Raw genomic sequence first — 14,475 nt, forward strand, 5'->3', positions numbered from 1 at the left:
TGGCTCAGACGGTAAAGCATCTGCCTACAATGTGGGAGACTCAGGTTCGATCCCTGGGTTGGAAAGATCCTCTGGAGAAGGAAATGGCAACCCACTCCAGTATTCTTGCCTGGAAAATCCCATGGACGGAGGAGACTGGTGGGCTACAGTCCATGGGGTCACAAAGAGTCGGACACGGCTGAGCGACTTCACTTTCACCATCATTCTAGGGTTAGCTGGCAACACAGCCTCACTTAGTGGAAACTGGATGATGAAGTTGTACTTTTCATTTTTTCTCTTCCATGCCAGTTCTCCATCTTGGTCAGTCTCTGATGTTGTGAAAGCTGCATATGGTTTTGAAAAGTCACTGATACCCTGAATCAGCTGGGGCTGCTACACTTGGATTGCCTGTAGTCATGCCCAAACGTCCTGCTGCACATCTTCTGGGCTGAGCGGGCATGGTTTAGAGCTCTTTTTGTGAGGTGCCTCCTTCCTTTGTGACATTGTGTTTGTCTGTCTTCAATCATGTTGTTCTGCTGGGGGCGCCCCTAATAGCTTTCTGGGCCCCCCGTTCAAGGTATTCAGTATTCCATCCCCCCTGGGATCAGGTGGTGAGTCCAAGAGTGAGTATGTGATGAAAGTCTTCTCTCGGGCTCTTGTTTCTAGCTGATGTGGAAGATGTTTTTCTTAAGATATGTGGGAGGTAGTTGGAGCTGCTTGTAAAGCTTCACCACCTTGTGGAGATAGCCTAGATGAGGGCAGGGAATGAAACCAACCAAAGAGGAGTACAGCTGAGAGTAAATGACAGAAAATATAGGGGAGCAGAGGTAGTAAGGACTAAGCTGGCAGGAGATGGGGAGAGAGAAAAACAGAACATTCACCATTCTGAACTGAGTGATGCCTAAGGCCACTCCCTACTGTCTCCCAATTGATATAAACTGAAAGGCTTCTCTTTATTTCAAGCTGGTTTGTGTTGGGTTTTTGTCCCTTGAAATCAGAGACACCTCACTACTACACAAGTGTGAAAGGGGGAGCCCTGCAGAAGTTTCCCTGTTGTGCACACCTGCTGATGCCATCTACTCCACAAACACAACAGAGCCTGTGATTTGTCCTTTTGGAAGCGGGGACCATCCTGCTCCCCTCAATACTGTGTAACACCAGTTACAGGGAATGGCTTGCTACTCCAGTGTCTGACTGGGATTTTAATGGACAGACGTTTTGTTCTTACTTGGCCCTCGTTCTCCTTTTGGTTCAAGCAAGTGACTAGGTGAGACGGATCAGAGGGACAAGCCCCATACAGTACCCAATTCCAAGTTCCAATGCTAGTCATCATAGTTTTTTTTTTTTTCTTTTCAACTATTAGCTAATTCCCTTTTGAACAGGATGTTCTTTCTGATTTTGCATTTTCCTTTCTCAAATGAGGCCTCTTGTTATTGTCTTTACAGCTTCAACTAATAATCCTGCAGTAGGAAGAGTGAACAACAGAGTGAGCGCAGCCACAGAGAAAGCAGGAAGCATCTCTGCAATGTCATTAAAGACTAAGAAACAAATTAGGGATAGAGATGCAATAAATGAAGGCACTAAAGAAACATGATTACTAAATTCAATGTGTGAGTCTTGAATCAATCCTGGATCAAAAACACGAAAGCAGCATAAAGGATCTTATTTTAACAGTCAGGTAGCTTAAATTCAGACGAAGTAATTGTAACAGGGAAGACCAACTCTGACTCTGGATCTGTTTCTTCTACTTTAACCTTTTATTTTTGCTATAAGTTAAGAACGTACCCTACAGCCTAAGAAATACAGGAAGCCCATTCTCAAGGCTCTGACCTTTAGAGGTATTATACTCTTCCAATAACATAGAGATAAAAAGTTGCAGAAAACAGAATAATATTTGCCTTGTTGGAGTTTTACAGAACATCATGACCTAACCCATGAGGACAGCTGCAAGAGCTCAGGATTCCGGCATCAAGAAGTTGCACCAGCCAGTCACCTTCCCTTTAAGTGTAAAAGAAGAGTGAATTCTAACTCAGGTGATTCTTTGGGACATAACTCCACCATCTCAGTCTGTTCTGTGGGCTTTCCTTATAAATTCCCTATTCCTAACCCTAGCACTTCATTTCTCAGTTTATTGGCAGGCGCATATGATTTGAGGCTTAGTAATAGTTTCAGCTTTAGCATCATTCCTTCCAAAGAACACCCAGGGCTGATCTCCTTCAGAATGGACTGGTTGGATCTCCTTGCAGTCCAAGGGACTCTCAAGAGTCTTTTCCAGCACCACAGTTCAAAAGCATCAATTCTTCGGCGCTCAGCCTTCTTCACAGTCCAACTCTCACATCCATACATGACCACAGGAAAAACCATAGCCTTGACTAGACGGACCTTAGTTGGCAAAGTAATGTCTCTACTTTTGAATATGCTATCTAGGTTGGTCATAACTTTTCTTCCAAGGAGTAAGCATCTTTTAATTTCATGGATTTCTTTGGAAGGAATGATGCTAAAGCTGAAACTCCAGTACTTTGGCCACCTCATGCGAAAAGTTGACTCACTGGAAAAGACTCTGATGCTGGGAGGGATTGGGGGCAGGAGGATAAGGGGACGACAGAGGATGAGATGGCTGGATGGCATCACGGACTCGATGAACGTGAGTCTGAGTGAACTCCGGCAGATGGTGATGGACAGGGAGGCCTGGCGTGCTGTGATTCATGGGGTCGCAAAGAGTCAGACACGACTGAGCGCCTGAACTGAACTGAACTGAATAATATCATATATTTATTGCTGTGCAACCAATCCAAGCTAAGTAACTTAAAAAGTAATTTGTCAAGTTTCTGTGGATGGGTTGGGAATTTCCTCTGTTGGCATCGTCTGCACTCATGCAGGCAGCTGGAGGGACCACTGGGCCATGGACTCCTCTGTCCACAAGCCCTTTATCCTCAAGCAGCATGGGCCAGACTCTCTCTGTGGCTCCAGCAGCCTTCCAAAGGGAATGCACAATGGTACAGTAGATAACAGTTTGGGGACAAGGTTAAATTTTATGAATGTATTAGTCATATTGTCATGAAGCACAATATCCTAGTCTTAAGCAAAAAAAGCTGAATTAGTTAAAGGTAGTGTGACAAGATTTGTGTCATGATTGGTGGAATTTACTTTCAGTTACTTTAGGGAAGAAAGGAGGGAGGGAAGTGGAAGGTGGGGGGAGGAGTATAAAGAAAGATGGAGAGCGAGAGAGAGTGAGGGAGCAAAATGCTGGCAACTATGCAGGTCAGGAAGCAACAGTTAGAACTGGACACGGAACAACAGACTGGTTCCAAATAGGAAAAGGAGTACGTCAAGGCTGTATATTGTCTCCCTGCTTATTTAACTTCTATGCAGAGTACATCATGAGAAACGCTGGGCTGGAAGAAACACAAGCTGGAATCAAGATTGCCGGGAGAAATATCAATTACCTCAGGTAAGCAGATGACACCTCCCTTATGGCAGAAAGTGAAGAGGAACTAAAAAGCCTCTTGATGAAAGTGAAAGAGGAGAGTGAAAAAGTTGGCTTAAAGCTCAACATTCAGAAAATGAAGATCATGGCATCTGGTCCCATCACTTCACGGGAAATAGATGGGGAAACAGTGGAAACAGTTTCAGACTTTATTTTTGGGGGCGCCAAAATCACTGCAGATGGTGACTGCAGCCATGAAATTAAAAGACGCTTACTCCTTGGAAGGAAAGTTATGACCAACCTAGATTGCATGTTCAAAAGCAGACACATTTTTTTGCCAACAAAGGTCCATCTAGTCAAGGCTATGGTTTTTCCAATGGTCATGTATGGATGTGAGAGTTGGACTGTGAAGAAAGCTGAGCACCGCAGAATTGATGCTTTTGAACTGTGGTGTTGGAGAAGACTCTTGAGACTCCCTTGGACTGCAAGGAAGTCCAACCAGTCCATCCTAAAAGACATCAGTTCTGGGTGTTCACTGGAAGGACTGATGCTAAAGCTGAAACTCCAATACTTTGGCCACCTCATGCAAAGAGTTGACTCATTGGAAAAGACTCTGATGCTGGGAGGGATTGGGTGCAGGAGGAGAAGGGGACGACAGAGGATGAGATAGCTGGATGGCATCACTAACTCGATGGACATGAGTTTGGGTTGACTCCAGGAGTTGGTGATGGACAGGGAGGCCTGATGTGCTGCGATTCATGGGGTTGCAAAGAGTTGGACTGAACTGAGTGACTGAACTGAACTGAACTGAACTGATTAGCCTTAGATGAGGGGCATATAGCTGTTTATACTACTATTTTTGCAAGATTTCAAACTTGAGTTTGTTGTACAGATTGTCAGTAGGTTTGAAATTTTGCAATGTAAAACTTGGAGGAATTAAAAAGAGCCCCTGGCAAGCTTGAGTGGACCAAGCACACCACTACTCCATCTTTGAGATCTGGGGTTCAGTAGGCCTGAGATCAGCCTGAGTAATATGGACTAAGGTGACTGTGATTCCATGGTCCACACTTTCAGAAACACTACCCTATACACAACAACTAAGAGAGGCACATATATTTTCTAAATTACAAGGAGGACAGAGGGTCAGAGAATACAGATTACATAGGCAAAGACTGGAAAAAAAGGAAGTTACTAAAAATGAAAGACAGAAGATGAAAGAATGGAAATAAAACCCTGTGTCTAAAAAGATAACTATAAATGGATAAAACTCATTTCTTAAGTAAAAAAAAAACCTCTTATACTGTATCAAAAAACAAGACTCAACTATATGCTGCTTACATGCAATTCGTTTAAAGTTAAGTGAAAAAGTGTATTCAAAGATAAAAAGATCTTTTATCTTCTGTAATGAAGATCTAGTTAACTAATAAATCTCTTTGAACTAAGTAATATAATATCAGAATTCAAGAAGCAAACCTACTGGAATACAAAAGAAAGTTAACAGAAAAATAATTCTTTCAGGGAACATTAAGTGACAGATTAAGAAAACAGACATTTAAAGATGATGAAAAAGATAATAAATAAAGTTGATTTAATAGGTATATGCTGAATTTAATAGCTTTAGAACAGTTATGACTTCTTATTTTTAAACTTCTTGTTAATTATAGAAATAAGATCCTATCTTAGCACACAAAAATTCTTAAATATATTTTAATAAATATGAAAGATATGGATTACCTAATTTTTTGAAAAATAGAAATTATAAAAATTAAAAGCTTCAAACACCTGGAAATTTTTAAATGCTACTTTAATTATTGTTGTGTAAAGCAGGATACTGAAATTCATGGTACACAATTTCTAGAATGAAAATAAAACTCTAGAGATAAAAAATTATATGACTTGTCTAAAATCATGTTACTAAAAAAATTAGTAGACCTAGGAACTTATACTTACTAAAAGAGATTGAACAAAATACTGAACTGGAGGGCTTCCAAATATTGAAGAGAATTAAAATGATTAAAAGAGAAGTATAAAAGATGAGTAGAATTCATTAATAAAACCAATATCTGATATTATACTTTAAAACAATAATAAAATACAAGATCATGCAATAGCACAACCAAAATGTTTTTTAAATGTGCAAAGATATTAAATGCTCTTGAATAGAAAGACTCACTATTTGAAGTTTATGTATTGAATTTTTCAAATTTAACATTAAAATTAAATCTGAAAATTCAGATACTATCCCATAAATATACCAGCAGACATCTCATTGCTGTTGTATGTGTTTGCTTGAAACTTTATAGACTTATTCTAAGTTCATCCATAAAAATAAACATGCAAGAATAACCTGGAACAATGTGAAAGAGAATAACAAAGATAATGGACAAGCTAAACAATTTAAATCTATATTGTTAAGACAGTAATTACAATTCTGTGGTCCTAGCACAAAAAAATGATTACATGATCCAGAGGTTGATGATTCAAGTTCCTATAGGAATCTAGCATTTCTAAAAACATTGCTGAACACTGGATAAAAAAATTATTATTTGGCAATCAGTGCTGAAATAACTCATGAGGCGTTTGGAAAAATAATATAGGTAAGTCTTCACCCCTTACTCTAAAACTGACTATGTGTAGATTAAAATTTTAAATGTGAAACATCAAAATGAAAGTGTAACAAAAAAAAAATCACAGAGATTAAAAAAAAAAATTATCCCGAGAGTGTGACCAAAATCCGTTAAATGGAGACATTTGATACCTTTACCATATAAGAATTAAATGTATGGTAAATATCAACAAACCCAAAATAAATAAACTGGGAAAAATGTTCATCAAAAATTACAACACAGGGATTAATTATGTTGCAGCAAAAACAGGAATGAGTAATTGGTCTTTGGCACATACCAGCCAAACATGCCTGCAAGAATTAAACATTTTTGGACATTCTTCAGCTGTTACAGTAACAAACACTGGTAGCTGGACTTGTCCTTCACAAGGCTAATTACTCTCTGACTCCATATATTAATAGATTATACTCTGCACCTGGCATTCTTTCCCCCTAACTCCCTTGTGTATGCGTGCTAAGTGGCTTTAGTGGTGTCCCATTCTTTGCCACCCTGTGGACTGTAGCCCATCAGGCTCCTCTGTCCATGGGATTCTCCAGGCAAGAATACTGAAGTGGGTTCCATGCCCTCTTCCAGGGGATCTTCCAAAACCAGGGATCAAACCTACGTTTCTTATGTCTCCTGAATTGGAAAGTGGGTTCTTTACCATTAGCGTCAACTGGGAAGTCTACACTCCTTTGTAAGATTCTGTATCTCAAAAGGAAGCAGCTCAGACAATAATTCAGGGACACCAGACAGAGTTGCTGAGCCACCTAATGCCAGTTTTTGGCTCTAAACTTGTAGGAAAAAATATATATACAAGACCTTCATGAGGATATAAAACTTCTCCCTATTCCCCTGGGGAGCGGGACACAGTTCTTGAGGCACTGTGTTAATTGTTCAGTCGTGTCAGACTCTTTGCGAGTCCACGGACTGTAGCCTGCCAGGCTCCTCTGTCCATGAGATTCTGCAGCAAGAATACTGGAGTGGGTTGCCATTTCCTTCTCCAGGCGATCTTCCCGACCCATGGATCGAACCCAAGTCTCCTGCATTGCACGCAGATTCTTTACCTTCTTGAGGCGCTAGCCTGCTGTATACTCCCCTTTGCCAGGCAAGGCCATTTTTCTATTTCCTCCAAACTCTGTCTCCATACATTTTTTTTTTAAGTTGGGGGACAGGGGGCCAGGATTTTGGCAACAATTACACCAAAGAGATGAATTCTTTTAGTAAACAAAGGTATCCTACAAATTATGTTTAGACCCCAAAACTTCCTAGGAAAAAAATCAACAACAGGAGCAAGAAGAAATCACAAGAAAGGCAATACAAGGAGCCAATACACATAGAAAGGATTGATCAGTTCTGTCCACATATTAATGATCGCTTAGACACATTTAGTGGTTTAGATGCCATTTTAACCACATTGCGTTGGGAAATAAGAAAGAAAATCGTTTTAGCAAGTGTATGGAGAATCTTAGCAGTGTTAAAATATAGTTACAACTTTTTGCAAAGTATTATGAAAATATATACAGAAATTTTAAGTGTGTAACTATCTCATGATACAGTAATTCTACTGGGAATATGCCTTGTAAACAAATGTATCACAATATACAATGTATATGGAAAGATATTAATGGCAGCATTTCATTTATCTGTTAGTAACAAACAGGAAATGCTAGGACATTCTGTGTGTGTAAGAAAGAAATTGAGAGACTGGGAGACAATGAAAGCATGAATAAAGGTGCTAATTTACAGTTTTGTACTTTTGATCTTTCACTATTTTAAAAACAAACTTGTTTTACTGATAAACAAACAAACCCACTTAAACAATATCTATCTCCATTTTGGAAAGAATTTAGATGGTCAGCGTAAGATACATGAAAAAAAAAAAAAAAGAAGAACCAGAATCTTGTTCTATAAATAACTTTTAAAAGTATAATTTTAAACTCCAACCAGTATGAATAGCAATTTATGTTGATGTGCTTCTCTTTCTTGGACAGGTCAGTTGCAATCAGAATGGACTGTTTTGGCTCTGCTGGATTTTTCAGAGACTTTTTTGAAAAGTTTGCCTGAATCAAGCAGCTGGGGCTGTAGAACCCAGTAAAAATCACACAGCACCTGAGGATAATTACATTTTGCCCTTTTCATTCATGAACATCTTCTCAGGAGGAAAAATCAATCCCACATAGCATCAGAATTAAGCAGTGATTGGGCACTTAGAAGTTCTGCAGCAGTCATGTAAAAGACACCCACATAAAACAGCAGAGCATGTGGAGACAGCCTGGTTTCTGCAGAAAATCTTTCCTCTGCAAAAGTGCCCAGTACAAAGTTGCCAATAAAATGCACAAAAACCTATTAGAATACATTGAGTTAATTATATGTATTTTTTCTAACCACATAAGTTCCATGTTAAATTTGAAGGCCTTATTACTAAGACAACACTTGTATGTGACTTTGGAATTTCAGGCTTGAGGTCTTCTATAGGAAGCAACACAAGGTGATGTAAATGAAGAGATAGGATTCTGAATGACATTTATTGCATAAATGAAGAGAAATTAAGATGCTGCTGCATAGTCGCTCAGCTGTGTCTGACTCTTTGCGACTCCTTGGACCGTAGCCCACCAGGCTCTCTGTCCAAGGGGATTCTCCAGGCAAGAATACTGGAGTGGGTTGCCATGCCCTCCTCCAGGGGACCTTTCTAAAACCAGAGATTGAACCCAGGTCTCCCGCATTGCAGGCAGATACTTTACCATCTGAGTCACCAGGGAAGCCCCAAGATGCTGGAAAATGTCTCAGTTTCTGATTTGAGCATTCGAGGCATGTCCAACTTCCCTATCTCCGTGGAATATATTATGCAGTAATTTTCCACTAGGCATTTTGGCGTTGATGCAGACATCATGTTCATTTGCTATCCACTTTATGTCAAATAATTCACTTTAGTAACACATTGTTCTGTTCCCTGGAAATAGAAGCTGAGGACATGCCTTCCTGAAGACAGTGATGGCAAAACCCTTCAGAATCCATCCAAATTCAGCATTTGATTACTTAATAGCCTATTTGGAAAACATTTCTTTCTCTCGGTTGCAAAAGTTTCTTCAAAAACAGCAGGGCAAGTAGTCCCAGGTCTCTTTGACCTAAAATGTCTAACAAAGCTCAGGAATTATTAGAACTTACAGAACCCTGAGACCACTCAGCCTGATGATTTGATAATGATGTTTCTGTCATTGGGGCAGAGAATGTTGAGACTTCCAGCTCAGTATTTGCTGAGCACCACTCATAGTGTTGGCAGCACTGGCTGTGAGAATTCTTCTACATCCTTAATATTCTTAGGTAACACGTTCTTCTGTTTGAATAACTCTAGGGGTGGATTTATTCTGCGATGTGTTCAAACTTCTAGGAAACCAAATGATAGAGTGCAAATAATAAGTTATAAAGGTGTGAAAACTTTAAGAAAGCAGATGTTACAGTGAGGATTTGATTGATACATTTGAGATATAGGGTTGTTGCTCTTTAGTTGCTAAGTCATGTCTTTTGTGACCCAATGGACTGCAGCTCGTCAGGCTCCTCTGTCCAAGGGATTTCCCAGGCAAGAATACTGGAGTGGGTTGCCATTTCCTTCTCCAGGGGATCTTCCTGACCCAGAGGTTAAACCCGCATCTCCTGTATTAGCAGGCAGATTCTTTACCACTGAGCCACCAGGGAAGACAAAAAAAAAAAAAAAAAAAATTTACATTTTTAAACAGACTATCACAACTAAACCTACACTGCCCTCTGGTGGTCAAATATGAAAACATTTATACAGTTGAATTAAACGAATGATTATTTTACACATACCAAAACAACTAAAGGTAAGGCAACCAGGTGCCTCATTTTGCATTTTCAACAACTCACTTGACCCAATTTCCCCTAATTATCAAGGTTGAATGGCTTCTTTATGAAGACGTCCCAATTCTTCATTTTTAAACTTCAATACAGAAGCTTTATGTAGTAAATTGTATTGAGTACTACTACTTACATACTTGGGATTTAGGTATTTATACATGTGACAAGTTATGCTGAAATAATAAGAAAAATATGTTCCTCAATTTGTTACACTATTTAAAGAGTAAGATGATGAATTATTTAATGCCTTAATTTTATTATGCATATTAAAATGAGTATTTTAGGAATACAGACACACAATTATCATGGTATGTCAGGTCATAGACTTAATCCAGCAACCAAACCTAGTGTTCTCTTTTGTTAGATAATTTTTCTGATTGACAGTTTTTTTTTCTAATTTGAACTTTACTACTTGCACAATAAAAAATATTCTTAAAATATTAAAAAAAATACTTTTGTTTATTTATTCACTAGGCTGCACCAGGTCTTAGTTGCAGCATGTGGAATCTAGTTCCCAGACCAGGGATTGAACCCGGGCCCCTTGCATTGGGAGGCAGAGTCTTAGCTACTGGACCACCACGGAAGTACCAAAAAATATTTTTTTACAAGGAAAAATGTTAAATCAAGAGGAATCAGTTGATATGTCCACAGTTTCACTGCTGGTTGTACGTAGGTGTCCTGATACCAAACAGCGGTTTTCTCTATAGTCTTCAAATTCTGATATATTCTCTGTTGCTAACAAAAATGTAACATTTCCTCCAAACCTGCTTTTTATTAAAATGTGCTCTTGCAATTTGCTTTCAGTCACATCTCAGATGTTAATTGCTTTGGGGTGAGTGCTCAGGCATGGGACTTCAGACCTCAAGCCTCAGAGTTTCTCAAGAGTTGTTCCTGGTTGCACTTCCCAGCATGTCTCAGGGGTCACTAGTGAGTGTCCACTCTTAATGGAGGATGTAGGACAGATGAAGAAGCTTCTCTGTACATGTGTATACACTGAAAACCAGTGGAGAACTATCTGCAAGGTCAGACCAGGGCAACTACCCCCTTGCTCTCTGCCCACCTCCCTTCCTCACACCACAGACTTTGTTAGGACGTGGATAAGAGACAAGTCGGTCTGTGTGGACTGTGCTGATGCCTCAGTGAAGAGGCATCTGACTTTTCTTAGCCATGTCCTATCACCCTGCAAATTGCATAATTTGCCTCAATAAGAGTAGTCCTCAAAGTTGCCCCAAAGCCTTTTTCTTTTATTATATCACATTTTGAACTAAACGGAAACACTATTTTGAACATAGGTTTAATACAATTTCTCCCTCAAAATTTATGGAATTTTATCACATACTAAAACATTTTGTGTATTTGAAACATTTATCAAATGAGTTCACCACCAAACTCGTAATGCTGTGACCACTCACGTAAATGACAGCTTACTCTGCCCCTTTATATTTCAACAGCTTTATGTCAGGTTTCAGCTGAAAGATAAATTACACACAGAGAAAATATTGTTTCCTTTTTCAGACTGTGCAAATTTCTTAAAAGGCTGAACCACATTTTTTACATGGTTTCACGTTTAATTCTGCAGAGTTGAATTTGACTTTAATATAAGTGAGTGAAATTTGAAAAAATATCAGATCAGGTAAGATCCAGAGGAAAACTTCCTAAGAATTATATATTCTTTTGTGTGTTTATAATAAGCATATTTTAACTATAGTCTCAGACATATCATAAGCAATCTCTACCTATCAGTATTACCAAACAGTGTATTCAAGTATTTAAACTCAAGTTCTTTTTATGATTGAGGGGTAAAATATGATTGAGTACGAGAAAATATTCTCCCATATGTGTGATGGTTAATGCTATGTACCAACTTGGCAGGGCCACAGGGTGCCCTGATATTTGGTTGAACATGACTCTGGGTGTGTCTTGTGAGGGTGTTTCTGGATGAGATTGGCATTTGAATGGCAGAACGAGTGAGGAAGATTGGGTGGCCCTTATTCCATCCACTGAAGGCCTAAACGGAATAACAGGCTGAGTAAGAGAAAAGCTGGGCTTCCCAGGTGGTGCTAGTGGTAAAGAACTTCCCTGCCAATGCAGGGGATTTGACAGACGTGGGTTTGATCCTTGGGTCGGGAAGATCCCCTGGAGGAGGGCATGGCAACCCACTCCACTCTTGCCTGGAGACTCCCACTGACAGAGGAGCCTGACAGGCTCTCGTCCACAGTGTCACACACGGTCAGACATGACTGAAGCGACATAACACGCAAAAGAGAGAAGCCACACTCTCTCTGCCTGTCTCTGGGTTGGGGCAGGGGTCTTCTCCTGCCTTGGGCAGACCTGGACTCAGACCAGAACCTATTAGAACCTTGGTTTTCCTGGTTCTCTGGCCTTCAAACTCAGGCTGGGCTTGACACTATCAACTCCTTTGTTTTCCAGGCTTTTGGACTCAGACTGGAATTACACAAGCTAGAGGGTCTCTAGCTCACCAACTGCAGACTAGGGACTTAGCCTCATAATTGTTGAACCAATTACTTATAATGAATCTCTTTTACATAGTTATGTACAGGTAACTCGAGCACCAGTATAAACAATGATGAGTGAGTCATAACTCACATAATTAAAATTCTGTGTTATATTTTTCACTAGAATCCTTAAAAAGATAGGAGTATAATTATCTTCCAGAGAGACAGTTTATCTTCAATAGGAAAAAGAAAATGACATAGTTCCCACATGAGTACATCAGTAGCTAAAAAACGATTGCGTTCACGTTAATGTCCTGTTTGCTAGAAGGATCTTACTGTCAATATCAAGAAACTTTAGACAAAGTTCTATTATTTTCAGTAGAACATAAAGTTCTAGTAAAATGAAGTTCTGTTATTTTTCTTATCTAATTCCTGTTTTCTATATGGAGATGTCTGCCTAAGATGCTTTACATAACATCCCAGATCATCAGGCTTATTTCCTTTTTAAAAATGAAAACCAAACAAATGAAAAATCGCTTGACACATTTCCTTTTTACAGAGGAAGAAAGGTATGCCCCCTGTCACACTAAGATGAAATGCACAACTCTTTCGAGGCAAAACAGCCACTTTTTCAGACCTTCACAAAATGTAATTTTCTACTTAATCTATGTTTGCCCTGCAGTTTAGCCAGCATCTCTATCTTAGTAGTAGTATTGCCAGGGCTAAAGTTCATAGTTTGCATTTTTACATCTTATTTGTGCAATATCGTGTATGCTCACTGGGTTAGAGATACCTGAGTTAGTTGCTTAGGGGTGTGTGCTCTCTTACACACATCTCTGGTGGCTATCAAGTCTGAAATTAAGACCTTGGCAGGGCTGTGTCCTGAAGGATGTGGGGAAGAAGTTCTTTCTGTCTCTTGGTTTCCAGTGCCTGCCAGCAATCCAAGTCATCTCTTGGCCTGTAGTTATGTCTCTCTTATCTCTGCCTCCCTTTTAAAGTATCCTTCTTTCCTGTGTTCCTGAGAATGTCAAATAACCCTCTCCTCCTCCTATAAGAGTTAGAGTCCATATTAAATCCAGGATGACCTCACTATGAGATCCATAATTTAATTAAATCTGCAAAGACCTTATTGCCAAATAAGGTCACATTCATGGGTACTGAAAATTAGGACTTGGACTTACTTTTTGGGTAGTCACACTCAACCTGGTATAATGCCTAATTATTATCTGATGTTGCTGATAATGAAACTGTGACAGAAGAGAAGTTTCAGTAATTTAACCTGCTACAGTTTAGTAACATAATGCTCACCAGAGGGTTTCTGCTTCTGGCAAAGATGAAATAACTGAAGTCACATTAATCTTCACACAATAAAGAAATTTAAACATGAGTAAAATATATAAAATATTGGGCCATAGGCAGGACAAGACTGTGATACCTGTTATAAAGGGAAACAAGTTGAGTTCTACAATTTTCCAATTTTACTTCCTGGATAGAGTTTGCAGGCTTCAGTGCAGTAAGGGGGAAAACAAACAGACCCCAGCAATCTTCTTGAGTTGAGTAGACAGAGATAAGAATTTGGGAATGTCAAGGTACGTACAGTAAGTAAGATTAAGTACTAAAGTGGGGGACGGGAGAGAGTGAGATCTAGAGACCCAGCAATATCCAGGGAGTTTCTCAAGTCTTCAGGTCACTAAAGTGTTGCAGACTGGGCAAAGAACCAGAGAAAAGGAAAGAAACAGGTGGGGAAAAAAATCCCCCAAATGACCTAGAGTTTGGGAGATTTCAGGTTCACCACTGCCAAACAAAACAAAAAACCAACCTCCCCCAATACAAAAAACAAAACCTAACAAAGAGCAAAATATCAAATAGCAAAACCACTAAAATTCTTATAATATAAAAGGATCTGAGTATCAGAGTACACAGAAGGGTAATAAGTTCTGAACTATAACTCAAAGATATTCTTCAGGGTATATGGTAAAAAAAAAAAAATTAAATGACATTCACATTTCATAATAATTTTAACTATCAATTGCCTATAAAGCTCATATAATTCTCAAATAAAGGGAGACAAAACAGCTTTCTCTTTCAGAAAAACTTAGAGGTGAGTTTCATAATTCAGAACTTTATGGTA

Source organism: Oryx dammah, unplaced genomic scaffold, assembly GCF_014754425.2.
Source record: "Oryx dammah isolate SB20612 unplaced genomic scaffold, SCBI_Odam_1.1 HiC_scaffold_12, whole genome shotgun sequence".
NCBI classification, from domain to species: domain Eukaryota; kingdom Metazoa; phylum Chordata; class Mammalia; order Artiodactyla; family Bovidae; genus Oryx; species Oryx dammah.